The 25900-nt window shown below is 33.9% G+C and overlaps 1 protein-coding gene across 4 annotated transcripts in view; it reads left to right on the top strand.

The window, feature by feature from the left end:
- The window catches only part of LOC118183158 (solute carrier organic anion transporter family member 74D-like), a 501251-nt gene that overhangs the window by 315217 nt on the left and 160134 nt on the right, over positions 1 to 25900 (top strand). The window contains exon 1 of one of the 4 annotated variants that reach the window (XM_035352601.2): positions 3786 to 4005. The exons of 2 other annotated variants lie outside the window; for them this stretch is intronic. The gene's annotated coding sequence lies outside the window, so the exon portion shown is untranslated. Of the gene's footprint in view, positions 1 to 3785; positions 4006 to 18312; positions 18516 to 25900 lie in introns of those variants that run through there. One more of the 4 variants, XM_035352600.2, reaches the window with a different exon arrangement.

The raw sequence follows: 25900 nt of genomic DNA, 5'->3' as shown, positions 1-25900 counted from the left end.
CGTGTATTTTTATGAATAATATGAATATGAGTCATTTCCCTTAGAAACTCCTTAACAAAGGCATCCATTACCTTAGATAAATAACCGTGTTGTCTTATCCCTTCTTATCTAGATAAGCAATATTATATACCTGGTGACCCAAAAGTCCGTTAACATCTGAAAATGCAACAGTTCACTGAATAGTGTAGGTAAAGAGATAAAAACCGGTACATGTGCTTGAAAAGTCATGGGGTTTTATAAACAGCTAAAACGTGCTTAAAACGGTCAACAGATGGCGCTTCATATGATAACAAAAGCAATAATTAACATAACATTTTATTTTTAGCAAACATCATGTTCTTTATAACAAATGTTCAACATGTTGGCAGTCATTCATCAACAATACCTCTAAACGGGGGGGGGCGATGCTGTGAACAGCACTGTACAACATATCTGTAGATAGAAATTGCCACTGGATGTTGTCTTTTAGCATCACTAGTCAGATCGAACGACTGCGGTACAAGTTGTGATTTCAGGTAACCCCACAACCAATAATCGCACGAATTAAGATCTGGGGATCTGAGAGGCCAAGCATGACAGAAGTGGCGGCTTAGCACGCGATCCTCACTAAACGGTGGGGGCAAGAGATCTTTCACACGTATAGCAATATGGGGTGAAGCGCCTCCTGCATAAAAGTCATACCTTCCAAAAGGTGTTTATTAGCCAGACCTAGGATGATGCGATTCTGTAACATATCAGCGTACGTACCTCGCACCCATCACACTGGGAGTTTGAGTAGCAGAACCAAGCATTTCTTCGAAGAAAACGGGTCCGATCACGACTCACGTAATAAATCCACATCACACCGTGACTACCACCGGGAGGCGATGAGGATAGAAAGTGACAAAGTCATGAATGGACTGATTCCCTCTCTTCCTACAACTCATTTCACGTATGATTCTCATGTGGCGTCACTGACATTCTGCTGCCCAGCGCCATGTTCTCACCTCCCCTATAAAAACCCCATGTCATTTTAAGCATATGTGTCAATTTTTACCTCTTTACCTACATTAATCCGTAAAATTATTGAATTTCGAAATGTTAACGCACTTTTGGGTCACCCGGTCAAAAAAATTATTTTTGTATGCAAGTGGAATTTTTCTAATATGTCTCCTTTTGCCTTTAATCTCGTAAACCATTTTATACATATATTTTATATGTGTATTTTTTTAATTTATAATAATTAATTTGATTTAAAAAGTTACGCCTTTATTTAAGAAAAGGAATTGCAGAAACATTTGAAACCCTTTGTTGAGCATGTCAGTATTAAATTCTTGCTTTAATTATTCTTGCGTTAACTATTCTTGCTTTAATTATATTACCTTTTTTACTTTAATGGATTGATTTCTATCATATTTGGAGGAATTTTTTTAGTAGATTTTATTTTGTTCGTCTACGTATATTCTGAGCATTTTTATTTTGTAACGATTATATTTTAAATTTTGCATTATTAAATTCTTGTTTCGTCTTACCTGAAAGTGAATCTAGTTGAACATCTAATGAACATTTGTTTAGAAAACATAAAATGAACACAATTAATCGCTTCACAAAGAGCAAATATGCTATATGCATATTATCCGCAAGGATTTTGTTATTTTCGAGGATGCTTAATCTAATAATTGAAAATTATTAAATTAGTTCAATAGATTTCTGCCTTAGGTTCTAAATGTAATTATAAAACTATTAATATTAATAGCCGCCCAATAGGTATAGCGGTTAGCGTTACTGACTGCCATGTCGAAAGGTCCGGTTTCGAATACCGGAGAAGACATGATGCGGCATAGGGGCACTCCAAATATGCGGCGAGCCGAAAGTTCTTTCGAGAGGCTGGTGGTAGGGGAAATGGGGTAGAAGACTCTCAGACCCGTTACCTCGGGGTGCTCTCCATCAAAATTGCAGCTAAGTAACCTGTAACTGTCACCTGTAAGATGCTCAAGGCTGTTGCCAACGACAGTCGTAATCTTGCGCTTCTTGCCACGAGGAATTTCGTGGGCTTGTCTGACGTATAGTCAGACAAGTGAGCATTAGTCAACAACAATAATAATATTAATGAAACTATTATTCATTAATTGTAAAGGAAAATTATAGGCAACATTCCTTGATTTTGGACAAAATTGAATTCCTTGCATTTTGGACACAGAAACAAGTTTCTCCAATTATTTTTTTTCTCTGTTTCCTTTAGTTTTGCTTCAAAATCGTCCTTGTAGCTAATACCCAAAATTGCTTTAATTTGAGAAAATTCGCTTCTTCTCGAATTGAAACAGGGAAGAGAAGTTTTAAGCACATTATTAAAATTCTAGACCATGGTTATTGATCAGATCAGTTGCATGCAGCTTTAAGCTGTGATTTGATACTCGAGAGAAATTTGTAGTCAATCAGGAATCATGTGATACGATCTAATATCGCGCAAGGAACTGCGTTGCTCATCTTTTTTCATTTCTCCCTGATTTTCCTTCTCAGAATTCTTAAGTTACTAAGCAAAACGTGGGAATTTCTCACTATGAAATTTTAACTGCAAGAACTTCAAGGAATTCTACACAATATATTGTTTGTAAAGCTTGCACAGAAATTAATTCGGATTTTGGTATTAGATATATTCAAATAGTTTATAATATTTATATTGTCTTTAGTAATGGCTGTTGTTTTATTAGCCCAAAGGGGCAATTTACCTATAAGGGCGATTAATTTCGTATTGCCATTTTGAGTCGTCTCGTCCACTATAAAACGGCGTTAAACTTGTCAAATTGTTGCCACCAAATATTAGAGCCCTGCATTGTATTTAAAGAAATTAAATACTGAAGAATCTGCATGATTGTATACATATTTCTCGCATTGCGAAAAAACAACGGTGCCTTAGACACAGCAAATTTTGAGCAACGTAATCCTCCACTCGAATTTGGACGTCTGGAAGCCTAAATTTGGAATTTGTTTCATTACCTGTTTCTTTTTTTGTAAAAAATAACGAATTTTTGATTAACAAACTCAACGATTTCAAAAAGTGCAATAGCAACACTGTACGGGAAAAAAAAATCGTTTTCATTTCCAGCGAGAGAGACTGTGTATCGGAAATTCTAAAGGTAAGCTGTTTTTAAATATTTTGTGATATTGCTATTGAAAAGAATTTTATGGTTTAAATTCGAAGAACATGATATTTAATAAATAAAGGTAACACACAAAGCGTTAAAAAACGCCAATTTCTGCGTAATATAAAATCTCAAAGCTTTCAGTTTTTTGGGGGATCTTAATTTTTCTTTTGCTAGTTTGTTTCTTTTGTTTAGATTTTACGCACCCTTTTGAACGACCCAGTGTGGGTGTACACACATATATTTATATATAAGAAGAGAGAAATTATTTTTATTTGCCTTGCATGTTTGTATTTATCCTAAAATCTGAATTAAAACTGAGTTTTGTTGCTAACGCAGGAAATTATAGAGCGCCCTGTTTTGATTCTATTCTGCGCTTAGGCAAAATAACAGTTTTCACTTTCGGAAAAAATAAGATACCATTCATTCGCTACGATGAAAACTCCGACACTTTAAAAAAAATCATCCATCATTCCTCTCCCCCTTATTTTTTAAGGGAGACATTTCTTTCAGTAATTTTTGAATCCCCCGCTGATTCACCTGTGTCACCGAACGACAGAGAGCATGCGCGAGTGGGTGGAGCACCTCCTCTCCCGTTTTCTGTACCCAAAGATCAAGCACTGTTGCTTCATCTCGGGCATCCGTCAGTTGCCGGAGCCGCCTCCTTCTGATCGGATGTTCTTACGAGGTATCGTTCTTTCTCACCTCCTCCTTCTCCAAGAAGACATCTATATCTGTCTTATCCTCTCCTGTCATATCTGTCTCGCCGAAACTTAATTGTCACTTCGCTTGTCGGGGAAAGCTCACGCGTCATTGTTTGAGAACTTGAACAGAAATGAACTTGCGGAGAAGTGTATTCTGCCCAACTAGAACATCGCAGTAGGTATGTGATTATATTCTTTTCCCATTCATAGATCTTTAAGACTCGGAAAATGTCTTTCCAGTCAAAAATTGCGTCCCAAACAGATTGAATAGTTATTTTCACGTGAATTCCATATTCTAATTAATCTTTTTATGCAGCTGTTTTTTCCCTCTTGTAATTTTATACAATTTATTTTCCGTATACAATATGGTTTTATAATAATTTTATCATGGCGTATCTTCCAGCTACGGAAATATATATTTAATTCGAAAAGTTCGCAGTGGATTAAAGGTTTTCGCAGCTGCGTTTCGTATTATGATGAAGTATTTGTAGCATTTTCAGCTTTAAAATAGTGCATAAGTATGGTTTAAAGTAATCCATTACTTTAAATGGAATCGCTTAATGATAATTTAATAACGAACTTGTGGTTGTGTATCGATGCTGTGTAATTACTTGTGGTTTTCTAAAAGGATAAATTTTCAAAACGGAAATAATATAGTAAATATACGCAAACATACTATAGTATGGAATCAAATCACCAAGTATAACTTAGAATTTATACTGATAAATCATCTGAGGTATTTATTAGCCCAAACAGTCGTTAAACCCAAAGGGTTATCAGTCTCAAAAAGGTATTTTGCGTCGTTTCACTTTCTGCGTAGTTTCACTTTTCAACATGTTGCCATCAAATATTTTCGCCATGTATTATATTAAACTAAATAATGAAGAATCTGCATGAATGAATGAATGTTTCTCGCACTGTGATAAAACAAAGCACCTAGAGCCATCAAATTTTGAATAGCGTAGTCCTCTAACCGAACATAGGCACTTTGAAGCTTGAATTTTGAATTTCGAATTTGTTTTATTATCCATTTCAAATTTTTTAAAACTTTAACGAAATTTTTGATAAACAAACTCAACGATTTCAAAGCGAGCAATAGCAACACTGGATGGGAAAAAAAAAATAACTTTACGGCGAGAGACTGTCTATCGGAAATTTTAAAGATATGCTGTTTTTAAATATTTTGTGAATGTACGCTTACCCGGAGGGCAAGAGAGAAATATAGAAAGAATTTTAAAGAAGATGTTAAAAGGAACTATTGAAATTTGAAAGCTTTTGCAGAGACAATAATGAATATTATAAATACGAACAAAGATAGAGTTGGAATTCGGCACTGAGACACAGACTTTGGACTTTATATGTTTCCCCCCCTTATATTTGTTTTTTTCTGGCCAATCCCATTTTTTAATCGTACGGCCGGCTTGTGCTGACTAGGAGTATCGGGCTTGTGTCCTTATAATAATAATAATAATAATAATAATAATAATAATAATAATGTTTGTTTTAGTTCTTAGTGATGCTAAATACACTTATGTTTAGTGTTTTAAAATAAGAGATAAAAAGATATAAGGTATTTCTCCCGCCTTCCTAGCGTGCCTTCGGGGTGTAGTGGTTCTGCACGCTAGGCCGGTATTCCAGAGGTCCGTGGTTCGATTCCCGGCGAAGGCGGTTGCTAATTTTTCATCTTGGCTGCTTCCAAAATATATCTAATGTCTCTAGAAAGACTATAGGCAGCGTAAAAAAAAATAAATACTGTCATTCCCAAGAAAACATTAAAAAAATTGAAAGATTTCAGATGTTAAAGGTGGCCCAAAAGGATTTGTCAAGATATTTTAAGCTCTTGCTGAGTTCGCAGTCAAGCATTCTACTGTTTCACTCACTCCTGTTAACTTTTTTCCTTTTATTATTGTGTATTTAACTTTATTATTAAGCATCGTTTTCTTCGCAGTTATCCCATATACAATTCAACAACAAAATTACAAAAATTTTAAAAACACTATACAATCAAAAGTCGTTAATTCGGACACCCATAATCCGGAATGATCTATAATCCGGACCTCAAAGCTACAAACTTTCTGCGCATGCGTCGCGTTGACGCATGCGCGTAAGACCTTCACCGCTGCTAATTTGCGTGTGCGCGTGCGCAAAATACGTTTACGAATGCGCGTTTAATGTATAACGGACGGGATAAGCTAAGCTAAAATTATCTAATTATCTATTTCAGTTAATGTTGCAGATTGCATTGTTCCTTAATCTTCGAATTGGATCCGGATTATTATTTTTTGCAGACTGTTAAAGCAATTTTATAAAAGTAAGCTTGAACTTTCGATTATGTCAAATAGAATTTCCGATATATATTTACTAATATGTAAAGGGTATACAAAGCGAAAGTATCTTTCGGAGTCCATTAAACAAAAAGTGGAATTGCTGCAAAAAATGGATAAAGTTTATCTAAACTTTAACGTTTGTTTATCTAAACTTTGTTTATCTTTAACGCCGCGGCGGCGTGCATTGAATTGGAAGTTGATCTGTCAGCACTATCCTTATCTTAAGGGCAGATGTTTTTATTTTATTTGGCTTATAATTGCTTACTCAATGTAGTATTTCATCTCGTCTTTGATATTTAAATCAAATGCCTCGTCATTATAATTCGCTTCCGATAGCGAAGAAAGTGACAGAGGTTATTGAAAACGAAAAAATTGCGATTGACAAATTAGTCGGTATTCTCGACACAGCAGTTATATCACTTGAACAGCGGAACTTTTTAACTGAACAAGAAATTATGTCTGTTTATAGAATTAAAGAGAATATATTATAACATAAAAAACGAAGCAACTTAAACAACTTACATTGAAAGAAATGTTTAATAAAGTAAACAAATAAATATTACGCTTTTTTTTTTTTGTAAATTTTGATACCCTTTAAATCATAATTGTTCTTTATTTCGTAAATTACGGTTTCATATTTTTAATTTTATAATTTCTGCATGCCATTTTACCAGATTTAAACTGATGATCTATAATCCGGAAAAATCGATAATCCGGAATCGCCGAAGTCCCGACGAGTCCGGATTAACGACTTTTGACTGTAGCAGTATACGTTTAGAATTCTTGGTGCAGCATTAAATATTAGAATAACATATTTTTGCTTTCCTCCCCTCCCCTCAGTGCGTCATATCAATGTTCGATTTTCTTACTAAGATGGCTTAATAAAACTTTTTTTGTATTTTTTATTATTATCATTTCTGTATGGTTACTTGATTTTTTTATTTATTTACTTTTTCATTTTTGTCTTCCATTTATTTACTTATTTATGTCTTTATAACTTTGTTATTAAGCATTGTTTTCTTCGCACTTATGCCGTATACAATTCGACAGCAAAATCACACAAACTTTAATTAGCAGCATATGTTGTTTAAAATTCCCGATGCAGTCTTAAGTGCATACATTTTCCTTTCCCCCCCTTTCAATCATTTTTTAGTTCAACACACCGTTGTTAAGTATTCTTAATAAGATGACTTATTAAAAAAACAGCGTATCTTTAGAATTTCCGATAGACTGTCTCCCGCGCTGGAGATATAAATGTTTTATTTCTAACTGCGTTGCCACCACTCGCTTTCAAATTATTGAATCTGTTAATCAAAAACTCTTTAAAATTTTACTAAATATGAAAATAAAAATAAATAAAACAAATTCAAAATTTTGTTTCCCAGATGCACATGTTCGGGTGGAGGACAACGTTTTCCGACTTGTAGATACCATCGTTTTTTCATATTGCTAGAACATAGATACATACATGCAGATTATTTAATTTCTTTAAAAATAATAGAGGTCAATAATATTTGTTGGCAACAATTTGAAAATTGATGCGTCGTTTATAGTGAACAGATGCAAAATCCGAGATTAATGGCCGCTTTGGGGCTAATAACGATATTCGATACTCTTAATATTTTAAAAACCCTTGATCATAAATATTCCTTATTTGAATAACAGCATCTCAAACAGCTCTGAGTAGTTATTAAGTTATAGGAATAAGTTACACGAACAAATGTTGGAATTGGCATATGATTTTAATTTTGTAATTGCATCTTTAAGTAAAATGTAAAATTATGCATTTGATAACTTTATAGCGATAAAATATTTCGTATCATTTTACATGAAGATTTCTTTTTCCTAAGGTGTCTGAAATTTAAGTTGTAAATGAACTTTAACACATGTTGAATCAATACGGTATTTTCTCTTCTATGCGTATGCTACCTTTACACCACGAAGACATCTTCCAGCATGCCTTCGTAGTGTAAAGGTAGCATACGTGACACGTATTCGAAAGGTCCAGGCTCGAGTCCTGGAGAGGGCAGTGCTCATTTTTCATGTTTCCTGCTCTACATTGGCGCCCGAACTCAAAAAAAGGTGGTGGATGATGATTCTTCACCACCAAGATTTGGCGACTGGGTTCCCTAATCTCCCCGTCGCCCTTTAAAAGAGGGAGTATATAAGGTATTTTCTCCTTCCTTCCAGCTTGCCTTCGTAGTGTAAAGGTAGTACACTTGGTGCGTAGTCGAGAAGTTCTGGTTCGAGTCCCGGCGAGGGAGTTGCTCATTTTTCATGTCTTCCGTATCAACAGACTTCAGAACGTATCAAAAGACTTAAGAAATATAACACTGCATGCATAATCTGTATCACGCAGTAGTTGAGCTGGCATAATATTACAAGGAAATGCAACTCAGCTGAAAAATGGAAATTCACTTGTTTGAAGTTATTACATTTTGTACTTCAGATAATATATAAAAAGAGCATGCTTCTTGCTATGATAGAAAGAACCCTTCCCGGCACACTTTAGATTATCGGGGCCCTTTTTAATTCTTTATAAGTAGAAGCTGTGATATATCATTTTGTTCAGGAAGAATAGCCGTTCTTTGAACTTATATCGTAACGATCTCCTTTGCTATAGGCAAATCGATTCAAAGGGTCGATGTATTCATTACCTCTGCGGAGTTTTATGAGTTGTTAAGATGTCTGAGGTGTCTGAAATGTGCAGTTATATTTTGCTAGGACTTGAATAATGTACCCGTTTGCATTGATTTTTTTCATACTGATGCTTTTTGAAACTCCAGTTTTGAATTTTCTTAATAGACTTTTTAACTGAAGTTTCTGTATTTTTCTTTTCTTTTTAGCCCAAAGAGGCAATTTGTCTAGAAAGGCTATTAATTTCGTTTTGCCATTTTGCGGAGGCATACTGGAAGAAGGGAGAATCCAAACTGACCCTATAATATTCCCCCTTTTAAATAGCGACTGATGATTAGGGAACCCAGACGCCAAATCCTTTTTGTGACGAATTCTTGAGCACCACCCTTTTAGTTCGTCATTTTAGTCAGTACATTTTTTTTTAAAGCTCAGAAGGGCTATTAATTTCGTTTTAGCATTTTGAGTTCACTCTGAAACTCTGAATCACATTTCAAATTGTTGCCATGATATATTAAAGCCCTGCATTATATTTAAAGAAATATTATAATTTTCTGACGAAATATTATAATTAAATTATTTAAGATAGTTAGTTCATCAGCAAATTTCGGATGAACAGAAAAGCAACGATGTTTCTGGAAGGAGGGATTGATTTGAATCTGATCTAATGCCTCCTGATAATGTTGAATCACATTTTGATTGAATTGTTCTTTCTATTTTTGCATTTTTAGTCCAAAGGGGCAATTTGCCCAGATGGGCTATTAATTTCGCTTTGGTATTTTGCGTTGTTTCTCTATAAACAGCGTTTTACTTTTCAAATTGTTGTCACCAAATACAGAAATTAAATAGTGATGAATCTGCATGAATGTGTGTATGTTTCTCGTACTGTGAAAAAACAACGGTACCTAGAGACATCAATTTTGAATAACGTAGTCCTCCACTCGAATATGCGCATCTGGAAGTCCGAATTTGGATTTTGGAAATTTGTTTTATTATCTGTTTCATATTTCGTAAAACTTTAATGAATTTTCGGTTTGCAAACTCAGCGATTTCAAAGCGCTTTATCAACATTAACGTGGTGTGCATCTTCAAGCACGGATATTTTATTCGTCAGGTGTGCATTATTGCTGTTGAATTGAATTTTATGGTTTAAGTGCGAAAAACAACTTCATTATTCACTTTTATAATTTCCAAGTGTATCAATACATAATAATATGTATAATAGAAAGTACAGAAACTCTCAGTGTTCTAGTTTCATGCCGTAACAAGAAAACTAAAATAAAGAAATTTACGGATGCATGACATTTCACCGAATTTAACGTAAAAGCAGTTAACATTAAAGCTCAAAATATTTGCATTGCTTAGACATCTTAGCTTGTTTATTGTTATTAAAAAAAGTATGTCAGGAAAACTGTTTATTCTCTCCTTTTATTTTCTTCTCTGACTTGGATAAACATTTCGACCTTAAGAGAGTTATCTAATTCAATAAGAACGCGTTTTCATTGAGAGTGAAAAACAGATTTTTCAAATTATGCACGGTTCACTGCGTTTGAAGGATGCATCGAAAGAAGAGTGAATTTAAATTTGGTTGCTATATAAGTATTTGAACTGGAAAGATTATTTTTTATTTTAAGAAGGAATGATAATTAAACAGCAATGATTAATTCAGGTATCTAGATGCTTTGAATTGCAGTAAAAGTTAATTGCGTAATCAAAGTATAATACATCGTCATAACTGCGATTGAATATGGGTCGGGTAACAGAAAATGTCAGATAACAAGGAACTGCTAAAGACGCAGAATTTTTTAAACCAGAAGTTCCAAAACCCCTTGGAAGGCCGTCATGAAGGAGAAAGAAAAGCAAGAACCAGAAGTTCCAAAACCCCTTGGAAGGCCGTCATGAAGGAGAAAGAAAAGCAAGAACCAGAAGTTCCAAAACCCCTTGGAAGGCCGTCATGAAGGAGAAAGAAAAGTAAGAACCTAGTCCACCAGACAGGTGACAGTATGATTTTGCTTCGTTCCGCCGCCAATTTTGAAGGAAAGCACCCCGGGGGTACGGCTCCGGATATATCCCCCCCTCTTCCCTTACCATCAACCTCTCTAGAGGACTTTCGGCTAGCCGCATATTTAAAGTGCTCCCATGCCGCGCAGACACTATACATTTACAAACATCCATGCCTTCTCCGGGATTCGAGCCTGGACGCTTCGTTACGGCAGTCAGTGTCGCTAACCACTATCCCAGTTGGGTGGCAAAATAATTAATAATTAAAGTAATTAAAATTCGGTAAAATTAAAAAGGTACCTAATACTTTAATAAATTAAATTAATGATGCATAGTTAAATAACAAAATAAAATACGGAACCTCGTCATACTTGGGGCTCTGGCTAGAGTTACACGATCTCTCAAGGACTAAAAAATAACTCAAATAAAAAGCAAACAGCTAAATAGTTATTGATAGAGAGAATGCTAAGAATAGTATGAGAATGTAGAAGACAGTTTTAATGGAGATATTCTTGTAACTACATTACCTTTGGTTTAGTTTTTTGTGCAAGCATAAAATCCAGAAGAAAGTGATCATTCCACTTGTTATTAACACATTTATTTACATATAATACAGTGCTTTACAACTATAATTATCCAGCACGCATCTTCGGTGTTATTAGCCCTAACGATGTGTAGGTATGAAAACAAAGAGAGAACATTCTCTGATCACGTTGCCTTGCCGATATAATTCTAGCTAAAAAGGTGACAGTCATAAATGAAAAAATCCCCCCCCCGATTCCAGGGGTTGATCTATTAGCTGAGGACAAATATAAGGTTTTGTACACATGGCAATTTTCGTCCCCCAAATTTTTTACATCGTTCCAAGGGAAGTCACTAGGTGTTGGACGTGCATGACCAGGATAATGCCATCTATTACTTTCGCAGACGAAAAATTTACCCGCTGTCATAAATTTATTGCATTTCTTGAAGAATAAGAATTTGATATGTGAGTGGGAGCTTTTCTTTTCTTAAAAGTCTCAACCTCCGTTAAAGGGTTTATTTACAGGAAAAGAGAAATATGTATTCAATAGTTAGAATCGATTTTTAAAACTTACTTATTGTTAAAATAAAGGAATTGTTCTTTCGGTTACGTAAAGGGAATGCCGAAACCTCCCTACTTAGGCCTCCAGTACATTCCGGCTAGAATTACGATTTGTCTCAAAAATTGAGAAGTATCGGAGTCGAGCTCCTATGAACTCCTACACTTCACTGCTATGAAGCACTGGCTATATTAAAATAGACTAGCCAAACAAAATGATTTTTATCACAAACTGGAGCAGAAAAAGACGGTAAAATGTACACAGAAATTAATTAGTATAAAGCAAGTAATAAAATAATAAAATTAATAATAATTACTGAATTATTAATAATAATTGCAGTAATAAAATTATTGCATTGAAAAATAATGGTAGTCCCGTTACGATGCATAGCGCCTAGTGAAAAAATGAGCAATGAAAAAGAGTTTACTTATGACACGGTCCGTCTACAGAATTTTAGGACTATTTATCAATTATCATTTGACAGCATTTATTACTGTGCTTACAGATATAATTTTCTGTGTGGTTTAATCATATATTTTTGAATATGAATGAATTCAAAACTCAAAAGCTGAGCAATTAATAGCAATAACGTTTACTGTAAAGCGAGAAAACAGCAATGAAGATTTTTGAAAAGTTCTTTGAAGTATACCGGCATTAACATTATCGAATAATTTATTTCTATATGGACGACTTCATGATGGATGCAAAGAAACTGATGATAAACTAAGTATCAGTCTTCCTTCACCGTCTCAAATAGAAGAGAACATTGAAAAATTTGATAGCAGCTTCTGAATAATCATTATTTGCCACTTAGCTGATGAGCTTAAGATCAATAAAGTTACTGATTTGAAATATCTTTAAAAAATAACAAATTAGTCTCATGTATTGACTGCAGAACAAAAAGAAGATCGAATTTCCGCATATCATGATCTAATCTGAATTTTTCTTTTGAAAATTCTGAATTTTTTCAAACTATTTGTGAGTGGAGATGAAACTTGATATTTTGCTTATAATCCTGAAACAAAAGGGCAATAATTTACTTGGATGAAGACAGTTAAACCTGGAAATTTCTCGATTCGTCCTTTCCCATTTCATCCTGTGGTCAAAATCGCGCCGATCCATCTTCTGCTATCCTTCATCTCCCTAATCAGTAGCACCTTCAGACGAAATCTTTCTCGATTTATCCGCTGCTAGTCCCCATGATCCTCATCTGTCACCTCTATCAATCGGAGTCTGAATTTTTTAGGATGCACCCCATTACAAAAAGTTGTTCAGAAAGTCATTTGTTGAGGCAGCTAACACTACGGGATAACTGTTCATTTGCTTGCTTAACACGTTCGCTGCCAACCACGAGTTATTTCGTAGGTCGAAGTTTGTGTTTAGGCGCCAGCTACGAGTTAATTCGTAGAACGTTTTTGTTTTACCTACGCCACATGCGATAAAACTCGTAGTATTTTCAGGTTTTTTGAAGGTATCTGGCTTTGGGATGAGGGAAAAAAACACAACAATTTGGCGCAGTTCAAGAGATTAATATAAGTAATTATTATAATTAATATAAGTAATTAATATAAATAATTATTATAATGAATGTAAATATAATATAATTATTATAATTAATATAAATATAATATAATTATTATAATTAATATAAATATAATATAATTATTATAATTGATATAAATATAATACAATTATTATAATTAATATAAGTATAATATAAGTAATTATTATAATTAATATAACTACAATATAAGGAATTGTTCTTTCGGTTACGTAAAGGGAATTATTATATTAATATGAGTACAATATAGGTAATTATTATAATTAATATAAGTGCAATAGAAGTTCTTATTATAATTGATATAAGTAATTATTATAATTCATATAAGTAAATGACACAGGAACTTTAAAAATAATCAAGCAATTTATAATAATCTTTTTTATAGTAATTGTTTTAAATATAATCAATCTTTGTTATAGGCAACCGGCAACTTTGGAGCTGTCATAAAACATTTTACGGCAAAACCCAACTACGATATAACCCGTATAATTAATAAGCAATTAAAAATTATCTGAATTCAATATCTTTCCCATGAATACATATTTTGTATTTTTATTTAACAATTAATTAATTAAAATTTGTTGTCGGGGTTTGAACTGTTTTTTGAAAATGTCGCTCGGCAGCGAATGTGTTAACTTAACAATCTAATAAATACTCCAATTGCTGTGACGTAATTTTAGAACGATTCACAAGCATGAAATGCAATTCTGTTTTTCATCACGTGGGATTAACTTACCTTTTGCTATTTCCAAGCACGTCTGCTTAAAACCTGAACGGTAATTTACAAAAACCTGAATTTGTTGAAGCCAAACATGGTCATTCAATGCTAATTTCAAATGTAAAAAAACATTAAATATAAATAACTTTCATAAACATTTAAAAGAAATTTTAAAATGATAATAAACGCTGGTTTTACCGAGAAGCTTACTGCAATGGAATGAATTCTGAAAATGATGCGTCGCAACAAAAAAAAAAACTTGCATTCCTAACATAGCTAAGAGGGAGATAAAAAAGTGTATTAAAAAATGCAAGAAAGGGGGAGGGCAAATTTCTTGAAGAACTTACTCCAGTTCAGCAAGTTTTTAACGAAACCAGTACAAGGTTATGACCAGTAGAAGATTTAGAATTAGATTTCGTCATAGAAGTTCCTAAATTTGAGTTTTAATTTGCATTCTTGTCTTTTGGAAGCTTAAGCACAGGCAGTAAGAAATACCAAAGTCTATCATTCGCATTTGTAAGTATATAAAACAAACATTTTATTCCTGATAAAATATGATGACATATGTGATTCATGTTATCACTGTTCTTAAGATTACAAATGATGTTGTTACCCTTTTTTTTTTTTTTTTTTTTTTTTTTTTTTTTTTTTTTTTGACACCAGTTGTTACGTTATTTTCTTCTCCTTCACGTTCGTACGGGGTTCGCGTGAATTTAAAGTGAAAAACGACGACAGCACATGATGGAATGTCGAAACACACTTTATTTATCAAGCAGGACAGCTCCAAAACACTTTTACAGTCGTCGAAGATCTACTATTAACACGCTGGAACAATCAGCGACACAGCCTTCACACTCTCAGGCAATAACGGTGGAGACAGCTTCACTGCAAATCACCAGAGTACACTCCCGACTCTGCTTGGTCGTTCTCGGAACTCCACGTACTCTCGAGACTCTCCACGCTACAACTCGCGATGCACTCGACGACACACAGAGCACAGCACCCGACTCTTCGGTTCAGTCGTTCCTGGAGCTCAATACGCTCTCTCGACGATGCACTAACCGCGATACACTAACAGACTCCTTCGGTGCACTCGACGACCCACTCGGCACTCGCTGCCTGGCTGTCAACTCGATCGACTGACTCGCTAGACGAGATACTAACTATCTCGCACTCTATGAGGCACACTCTCTGATTGCGGACCAGCAGAATTTATATAGCTTTCGGGTTGCCTTCGAGAACATTCTGGGCTAAACCGGTAAGAATTCGTTCCAGAAGGTTCTCCATCCGTCCATGGTATAACGCCAATTTTGTCGGCTAATTTCCCAAATCGGCGATTTCTCACCAAATGTGGCAACCCTGCCTTCCCTTGCTATTTTATGGCAACCCTAAAACTGCTTTGCGCGGAAGCCATCTTACCGCGCCTGGACATTTCGTAACAATAATCATCAATAGATTGATACATATGATAGACTTTACTAAAATTTTGTATATATATTTATGATTATATGAATCGCAAAAGTTAGCATTCTGTGTGTTAGTTCTAAGGGAATTTAATATTACCTAAATTCATCATTCATAAATAGCATCATTATTAATTTAGAAGCTAAACAACAAAAATCAGCGTTATATTTTCAAATTTTCACAGGACTAGTTTCGATGGTTTTACCGAACCATCACCCTCAACTGCCAAAGTGCAAATGAAACTGACTTTTGCACTTTGTCAGGTGGTTCGGTAAAACCATCGAAACTAGTCCTGTGAAAATTTGAAAATATAACGATGATTTTTGTTGTTTGACTTCTAAATTAATATTTGTTCGGCGTGTTATTTGAACCTAACAATATTATGTTTAATAACAGAAAACTTATTATTAATAATTTAAATTTTAAATAATCTATGTGTATGCTCTATATTTGTTAAATGAGCATAGTCATATATTAGTTAAGTACAGTCAAAATATGAAAAAAATATAAACTTAATAACAACTGATTGTGAAAGAAAAACTTCAGTTATGTTGCTCTTAGGATAAAAAGGCATTTTTTAAGTGACATTAGATAAATTAAATGCAAGTGTCACTAAAGATTTCTGAAGGAGATCGGTATTTTGAGAACATAAATATTCTTACTGAATATACAAGGCGATAATATGATAATATTTAGTGGCAACCCAATATAAAAAGAGGTTCGGACATTTAAAGTGATTCGACGTAAAATGCCGTTTTGAAACTAATAGCCATTCTGGGCTGACGCCCATTTGGGCTAAAAATTATTTTTCTAAAAATAACGAAATCTAACTTTTAATACGGTCACCCGGTTCCTATGCTTATATTTAGAAAAGCTTTGTACTCCTTGCGAAAAAATAAAATTCTAAGAAGTTTAACACTCCTACGACAAAAAATAACAGGGATATTTAGTTTCAAAATTTGCAGTTTTGAAATTTAACTTGCTTTAAGGAATCGGTTAGATAAATTAGAACAACTCCAGGAAATAATTTTAAATGAATTACAGCAAAAAACTGTGTATAATTTAATAAACCGTACAAGGAAGTCACAGTATTAAGGTTTAGAGGTATAGTCACTCCCAGGGCCCATAAACTGCCCTATGGCACTGCGTTGCAGTGACTTCAGGTACAGTAGTGTAGGTCTCATCATTCTATAAGACAATTAATTAAAGCATTCATATTACTCATAAACCTTCAGCGAGATATCTTTGTCTCCTTTTTACTTCCTTGTACGAAGTAAAGGAAGTATTGTAATCACGAACAATTCCAGGTACCATATTTCAACGAAAATACCCATTTTGACCGCTATCTAATGCAATCTAACGATGTTTTTGCGTGACATCTGTACGTAAGGGCAGAATAAAGGACTCTTTTTCCCAAAACGAATTATAAAATTGATTTAAAATGGATTCAGAAGAGATTTTTTGTGGCGTCTCTACGTACGTATATACATATATATGTATGTATGTATCTCGCATAAGTCAAAAACGAGTAGCCTCAGGACATTGAAATTTTGTATGTAGAACTGCTATAATATGCAGTTGTGCACCTCTCCTTTTTGGTTGCAATCGGCCGTGCCAAAAGTATATAAATACATATAAACCCACTCTGTTACTCGGCTCGGTGAGCTCATTTCTTTTTATTCTTATATGTTGGTAAATTGCGCATTTTTTGCTTTAAAAATGATTGAATTATGTTGTTCTTATCTTTCGGTTAAGGTTTTTATGCCTTTAGTTAATCTGCATGCAATAATTGTAGAATTATCAATAATTTAAAAGTTGTGTAAGTGCTCCTAAGCCTAATTATGGTTTGCCATAGCAGCCATATTTGTTTACATTTGAAACTTAGCAGAATAGTGAATTCAGTTTCTGCACCGGCAATGTCTTTTTGCCGAGTGGGACCAAAATTAACTTTAATTTTTGCGCACCGAAAAATCTGCCTTGTTGCCTGCTGGCCGAATTGCTTGTTTTTGCCAAGAAATTCTAATTTTAATTGTAATTTTTTTAAATTGTGTTAACTGTATTTGGTGTTTTCTTTTCTTTTCTATATTTTTCGATTTTTAATGAAGATATTTTGAGGTTTTATGTATTTTTGCCTTGCCGCAAACTGAAGACAGAATTAACTGAATGAGAAATATATCTCTAATGAAATTCGAGGAAATAAGTTTAAATGAAATGCAGCAAAAAAGCGCGTATAATTTAATGTTCCGTACAAGGAAGTCATGCGGTGTATACATTAGATGTGTTTCATGAAAGTGAGGAGAGATATATTATGCAGGAAGCCTAGAATGTATAGAATATGTATTTAATGAAACGTAGGTATTCAGGTAATATTACTTTACTGACCATCGGCAAGTATGCTAAAAAACCTGAAATTTTATTCGTCGGTTATGTTTTCGGGTCAAAAGGTTCGACCTTCATAGCTGTGAACCAGTTATGAACAAGCATTTATCTATTCAACTGATATGAACTAGGTCTAAGGATACCGAAGTAAACCCGATTCTGGCTAGTTTTTTACTTCTTTTTGCTTTTGTTACTAAGCCTAGCTTCTCCATGTTTTGGTCATGATATTTCTGAATCAAGGTACGCCCGATTGCTCTATATATTTGAAAAATAATAAAAGGTTGACGCTTGGAGATCAAACGCACAGAAAAGGCAGTGAATTTTGTAGCTTTACATTTAATTACTAGCTGTTTTGGTTCGCAAATGTAATGACATTTGTTTATTCGACATCGAAAGTGTTGCAAATGTAAAAGAAAGATTCGGTAGTAAAAAAAGGATGTACCTATGATTGCATTATCTGAATAAGTGTTTAAGTTCTGAAGCTGAAGAGCCAAACACGTATTTCAACTGATTACGCAGTACGGTAAGCTCACATTTATCTGCTTAAAATTGACTTTTCTTATATTCTACGATTATTCTTTACGCCAAAAGCATTTTCGTTTAATTATTCATACTCTTTTTACTTCTGAAATTCCTTTACATTCTTATATAAAATATTTTCACTTGCATAGCAATAAATAATTTTACCTTTTTTTTTTTTTTTTTTTAGTCCAAAGGGATTTGAATCCCGAAGGACTATTAGTTTCGTTTTGGCATTTTGCGTCGGACGGATAAATGTCGGTTCACTTTTCAAACTGTTGCCATAAAATGTTAGAGTCCTGCATTATATTTGAAGAAATTAAATAATGAAAATCTGCGTAAATGTATGTATATTTCTCACATTGTCATAAAATAACGGTACATAGAGTCATCGAATTTTGAATAACGTAATCCTCCAACGAATATGAGAAGACCAAATTTGAAATTTGAAATTTGTTTTATGATCGATTTCCTATTTTTTAAAACTTTGACGAATTTTTGATTAACAAACTCAAGGATTTCAAAGCGAGCAATGGCAACGTTGTGCAGAAAAAACATTTTTATCTCCAGCGCGTGAGTCTCTGTATCGGAAATTCTAAAGATATGCTCGTTTTAAAACTATTTTGCGATATTGCTGTTGCACTGGATCTTATGGTTTAAGTGCGAGGAACATGATATTTAATAAAGAAAGGTAACACACAAAATGTTAAAAAACGCCCCTTTGGACGTAATTTAAAGTCTGAAACATTTCAGATTTTTTTTGATTTTTTTTTTTTTTTTTTTTTTTTCCCCCAGTCCAAAGGGACAATTTTCCCAGAAGGACCATGAATTTCGTTTTGGCATTTTGCGTTGATTCACTACAAGCGTTGTTTCACTTTTCGAATTGTTGCCACCAAATATCACAGCCCTGTATTATATTTAAAGAAATTAAATAATGAAGAATCTGCATAAATGTATGTATGTTTCTAGCATTGTGATAAAAAAACGGAACCTGCGAATATGGGCATCTGGAAGCACTAATTTGAAATTTGGAATTTGTTTTATTAGCAATTTCATATCTTGTAAAACTTTAACGAATTTTTGATTAACAAGCTAAACTATTTCAAAGCGAGCAATGGCAACGTATTACAGAAAAAAACATTTTTGTCTCCAGCGCGCGAGACTGTGTATCGGAAATTCTAAAGGATATGCTCATTTTAAAACTATTTTGCGAGACTGCTGTTGAACTGAATTTTATGGTTTAAGTGCGAAGAACGTGATATTTAATAAATAAATGTAACATATAAAATGTTATAAAACGCCCCTTCGGACGTAATTTAATTAAAATCTGGAACATTTCAGATTTTTTTTTCATCTAACAATTTTATTCTTTTGTTCTTTAGAAATGATATGGATAAGGCATTAACCACGGATGGTTTATTTCCTTTTATTGACACTCAGTCGATCAAATCAGGCGGTTAAGTGTTTTGATAGTCTATGCAGAAAGTACACCTCTGTCCCGAACGTTTATAGACTCATCTATATTACGTTTTTTTAATAAAAATGGAAATGAACGCAGCCACCAAATAAAAATCTTTTTATTTACATCACATGCGACTTGCATTCCATCAAATATTCAACTAAAATGGCAATTTGTATTTTAGCAAAAATAAATAAACAGAAGAGTATACGTCCCAAAATTTTATAGAATATGAACATTTTAACAACTTGCGATCTACTTAAAATTACTTAATACTTCGGAGCCGTCTCATTATTCCGTATAACGTCGAATATACGTTTCTCCACCGAGAAAACGAAGTTTTCTGATAACTTGGTTCCACATTGTACCATGTTGTCTCGATGGCCACTTTTAAGGCATTCATGGAAAGAAACTGCTTTGCATTTTTATAAACTTTGCGAGACATAATACCCAACGCGTTCTCGATCTTGTTAAAGTCGGGGCTCATTGGTGGCCACTCAAGAGCAGTGACATTTTCCATGTCTAAGTAATTTTTTGTAGTAGTAGAGGTATGAATGGGTTCATGCCTCTACTCTTGTCATGCTGGCACACCCAGTTCTATCATCTAATGTTTTCTGCAAATGGCATAAGATGGTCTCTTAGTGTTTCTACGTAATTAGCAGGAATTTTGCCCACCATCTAGAAAAGTGAAACCCACTTACTCGTTGAAACCGAAAGCTGCCCACACCATAATTGATCCACCTCCACTGTTCTTACTGAAATAGCTCCGAGGCTCTTCTTGTAAGTCAGGCCAGTAATATGAATACACTTCAGGACCATCTAGATTCCACCTTGTTTTATCACTGAAAATTACAGAGATCCATTTGTCCCTATATGTCATGAGGTTAATGACCAAGCCATTTTTACTTGAATCATACAACCAGATTATTTGATTTGCCTATGAACAACGTTTTTGAATATTTTCAATCCACAAGCGCTTGTAATTTGCCGAAAAGGCTTTATCTGTGTCGAAGCCATTCGGTGTGTTTGCCTAGAGCTGCGACTGTCCGTTACTGGGTGTCTTCCTGAATGTGGTTTTGGCTTATGTAGCGTTTTATGAGACATTACACGATAAACTATGCTTACAGATAGATTCAAAATTTCTTTAACAGACCTACCGTGCAATTTAAAGTTCAGAATCCTATTAACTTCAATGTCAGAAAGTTGCTTAGGCTAAACACACTTCAAATTATCTTTTTTTCTTTTTTAAATTGGAGGTTTGAATGTGGGCATTATCATCATATACAAGGCACCAGTTCCGCACCATGATTGTTGCTAACCAATTAGCATAAAAATACATTTGTCTATAAACTTTTGGGACACGCATTTTTTTTTCTATTTTTATTTTTTCTAAAAGATAAAATTGCTATTTTTATTAAATATTTACTCAGATATAAGGCACATGTGTTTTAAATAAGCATATCTTAATTGGGTAATTTTATACATATCTGTTTTTCTTAAACATGTAATTTACTCGAGTCTATAAGTTTTTGGGACAGAGTGTATATGCTAAACAGTCTTCGTCAGATAGTCGGTCATGGATATAGCACTCCTTACGTAGGTAAATTACGATTATTAGGCTTTAGGGAGTGGGAAATGGGAAATATCATAAGTACCCTGTCCTACATTCGAACTACGGATCTCCCGCTGGACATGCTAGTCACTGAATGTGTTGCTTCCTTAGATTCTTCCCGTTATAAAGTTACTGTTCATCGCATTTTAGTTCAGCGCCAGGTAAATAAGGTTTTTAGAGCAGGACTACTACGTCAACTACTCTCTCTCTCTGGGATTTAAAGTATGGATTTCTCAGTTGCTAAATGAACGTGCTAGTCACTTTTACAACGAGAAGCACACACAGAGGAACGTAGAAATTCCTTACAGCTTTAAGGATTGCGTTAAAAATTATGTAAATTTATTTTATAAATTCGGATTAGTAAAGCCTATAAAATCTCTGCAATTTCATTTCGTATAGAAAGCATGTAGAGTCATTAGGTTATTTTGGAGCTGGAGACGTGAAAAATGTGCTCGCCGGGACTCGAAACCTGGACCTCTCGAAACTCGCCGAGTGTGTTACTGTTACACTGCGAAAGCATGTTGGAACGAGGGAGACAATACTTTGTGTACTACGCCTTTTAGAGGGCAACTAGGGATTAGGAGACCCAGTCTCAAAATCCTGGTGTCCACCACCTTTGAATTCGGACGCTACTGTAGACGCATTGGGTTGTTTTGAAGCAGGAGATGTGAAAAATGTGCTGCGCCCTCGATGGGGCTCGAATCCTGGACCTCTCGAATACGAGCCGAGTGTGTTACTGTTACAGCGCGAAAGCATGTTGGAACGAGGGAGACAATAATTTATGTACTACGCCTTTTAGAGGGCAACTAGGGATTAGGAGACCCAGTAGCCAAATCCTGATGGTGACGAACTGTTGTCCACCACCTTTGAGTTCGGACGCTACTGTAGACTCATTGAGTTGTTTTGAAGCAGGAGACGTGAAAAATGTGCTGCGCCCTCGATGTGACTCGAATCCTGGACCTCTCGAATGCGAGCCGAGTGTGTCACCGTTACACCACCAGGGCATGCTGGTACGAGGGAGAGAATACCTTATAAAGCATAAAAAGGAAAAATTATCGTATCAAAATTCTGTTACGTGTGAATAAAACGTCTGGATACTGAGTGTGATTCATTTCAAATCTTGACAGAGCTGCTTGTGTTGAGTCATTTTTTCGAACACAAATAAAAACAAATTTTTTCTCTTAGAAAGTATTCCACGAAATATGCCATCTTTGAGTATGAGAAAACTTGTTTGAATTAACAAGTTTAACATAATTTATAAAAAAAAAATTCATTCTGAACAGTTTTTTTTTTTTTTTGTTTGTTTTGTTGTTGTTTTGTTTCGTTTATTTTATCTGTTGCTGCATTAATGCTCTTAATAAAAAAATGGAGTTGTTTTATGATTGTAATGAAGCTGTTGTTGTTGTTGTTGCCTTGTTTATGTATTTCTTGGAAGAATAATTGCCAGAGCCTCAAGGAGGTTGAACTTCTCCTTTCACCCTAATATTGAGAACACCCCGAAGGTGGTCTGAGAGATTTCCACCTCTCTCCCTTACCAACAAACCACATGAGAGGACTTTCGGTTCGCCATATATTTAAAATAACCGCATGCCGCAAAGACACTATACATTTATGTCAAAAAGATTGAAAAATTCTGTCTGTGCTTTTCTGTATTGCTGTATAGTGCATGACTGTATTCATGTCTTCCCCGGGATTCGAACCCAAAGGCTTTCGCAATAGGCTCCGCTAACCACTATACAGTCTGGGTGGCCCATAATGAGATTAAGTTTATTAATTAAAAATTTTTAATGATTAATATTGAGTTATTTCTAGAGATAAACTGATTACATCCTGGACTAACGGTAAGATTGTGGTTTATCTTTCATAGATGTAAAAGCTTAAACATGTATTTTAGACGGAAGCCTAATTCGTCATGTCCTATTTAAAAAAACGTCCTTCGTGGAAAGCTATGTATCCAAGATAAAAATTGCTCCTACTTTATATAAGAAACTTAAAAAAAAAAAAAAAATTCTCAAAACTTTCAGCTTTTTAATTACTCCCAAAGAGGCGGTTTTTTTTTTTTTTTTTTTTTTTTTTTTTTTTTTTTTTTTTTAATGTATTGTGTGTTACCTTTATTTATTAAATATCATGTTCTTCGCACTTAAACCATAAAATTAAGTTCAGTATATCGCAAAATAATTTTAAAATGACATATCTTTAAATTTCTGATACACAGTCTCGCACGCTATTTTATCTCTATCTTTATATTTTATCTCTTTATTTGGGTTCCAGATGTCCATATTCGGGTGGAAACGGACGTTATTCAAAATTGGATGCGTCTCTAGGTATCGTTGTTTTATCACAGTGCAGAAACATACATACATTTATGCAGAATCTTCATTATTTCATTTCTTTAAATATAATAGAGGGCTGTAATATTTGGTGGCAACAGCTTGAAAAGTGAAACGGACATTCAGATTGGTTCGACGCAAAATGGCAAAACGAAATTAATAGCCCTTCTGGGCTAATAATTCTCATGCATTAGACATCTTTTGTCGTATATCTGATACACTGAATCCAAAATAATCTCTTTTTTTTTATATCTTATAAGATTTTTTCCTCTACCTGACCTGTGTAGCTGTTTATTTCAAATCCTGTAGGTGATTTTTCCAGGAGTACAACAATCAAAGATACTTGCTTCAGTTGGGAAAACTTTGCTAACGAAAGAGAACGGGGTGGAGGAGAACCTTTATCCGTGTTCACTAAATCATAGCAGTGTCTAAACCATATAAAAACCATTAAGTTTTTATTGTTCCACGTGTAGCACTTGCCTGCATAACAGGCTCTTGATTGTTCTTATGGCCGGTTCATTCACTCGTGAAACCTGCCTTATCGTCGATGTTGCATGCTGTTCACGTACAAGAGCAGGAGCAAGTTTATTTCTTCTACCAAGGGTATAATCTTCCCTGTTCCTTTTATTCGTTATTTGCTGCTACAGTACTTGAAGGCGTTGAAGAGGTAGTATATGGCAAAAAAATTTAATATAATATGAAAATTTAAATAAGAAAAGAATCTGCATCAGAACACCTGATTAGTTTGACAACTGCATTTTTGAAAGCGATGCAAGATCGTAAAAATACCATTGCTTAGAAAGAAATAGGAAAAGATAATAAGCTCTATTTTTCTGTGTTTGTGTACAGTGCATGACTTCCCAAAAGAACTGAGGAGTGTACTCCTTTGTTGTTTAAAAGCTGGACGCCAATAAAAAAATGGATTTTAAAATTTTACTAATAATAATAAATAATAAATGAATCTTCCATAATTAAATCTAGGTGATTCAGTAAGACGTAATTTGGTAAGTCCTGTATGCTGTATGGCTATAGCATTCTTTGCATTTCTCTTCAGCAGCAAAATTATAAATCTTCGCCTGTTCTGTAAATGAAATAAATTTTGTTGTGGTTACTTATACTCACTTGTCTGACAGTACCATCAGCACAAGTTATCGATGTTGCTTATTTCCCTTCTGTTATTATTATTATACTTATTTATTTATTTATTTACCATCAGATGAGCAGCTGCACCGCCTTTAAGACATTCAGCTTTTATGCTTAACTGATGGAATCATCTACCAGCTGTGTTGGTATATATAAAATACAATAAAATTTGAGAATTTTCATAATTACATAACAAAAATTAAGTATCAAGAAATAAATATATAAATGCATAAATAGATACAATAAATAAAAATTAAAAATTTAGAATTAGATAAATGTTGTTATATATGAAGAATTAGATTGTTGTTATATACAGTGTTGTCATATATGAAGTCAATATAGTATTAGAATTTTGAGAATTATATAATAAAAATTAAAAAAAAATTAAACATATAAATACATAATACCTAAATAAATATGTAAGTAAATGAAACTAAATACGTAAGTAAATACTTAAGAAGATCATTGCAAATTTTGAAAATGAACAACATAATGTATGAGAATAGTAGGTGCATAGAATGTAAGTTTTGTAAAAGGTTTAGTTTTTAATTATGGAGAATGAAGAGCATTAATTGAATAAAAGTTGATGAGAAATAGTATTTGAATGAATTATGATAACTTGAATGGAAAATTCTTGGAAATTCCTGATAGAGAGTCATTCTTGAGTAAAAGTCTTGACTAATAATCTTGAGTTGAGACTTTATTAATATATTTAAGATTAATATATTAAGGAGATGGAGTTAGAAAATATTCTTAAATTCTTGATTGAGCTTGGGAGATCTTGAAGATGGTCTTGAGTGAAAGCATTAAAATGAGGTAACAAAATGGATAGCGTATTAAAATGG

The sequence above is a fragment of the Stegodyphus dumicola genome, chromosome 9 (assembly GCF_044657685.1).
Source record: "Stegodyphus dumicola isolate Sdum_Otavi_A_Nest chromosome 9, ASM4465768v1".
In the NCBI taxonomy this organism is placed as follows: Eukaryota; Metazoa; Arthropoda; class Arachnida; order Araneae; family Eresidae; genus Stegodyphus; species Stegodyphus dumicola.
The sequence above is the reverse complement of the archived record's forward strand: the minus strand, read 5'-3'. Positions and strand labels throughout refer to the sequence as shown.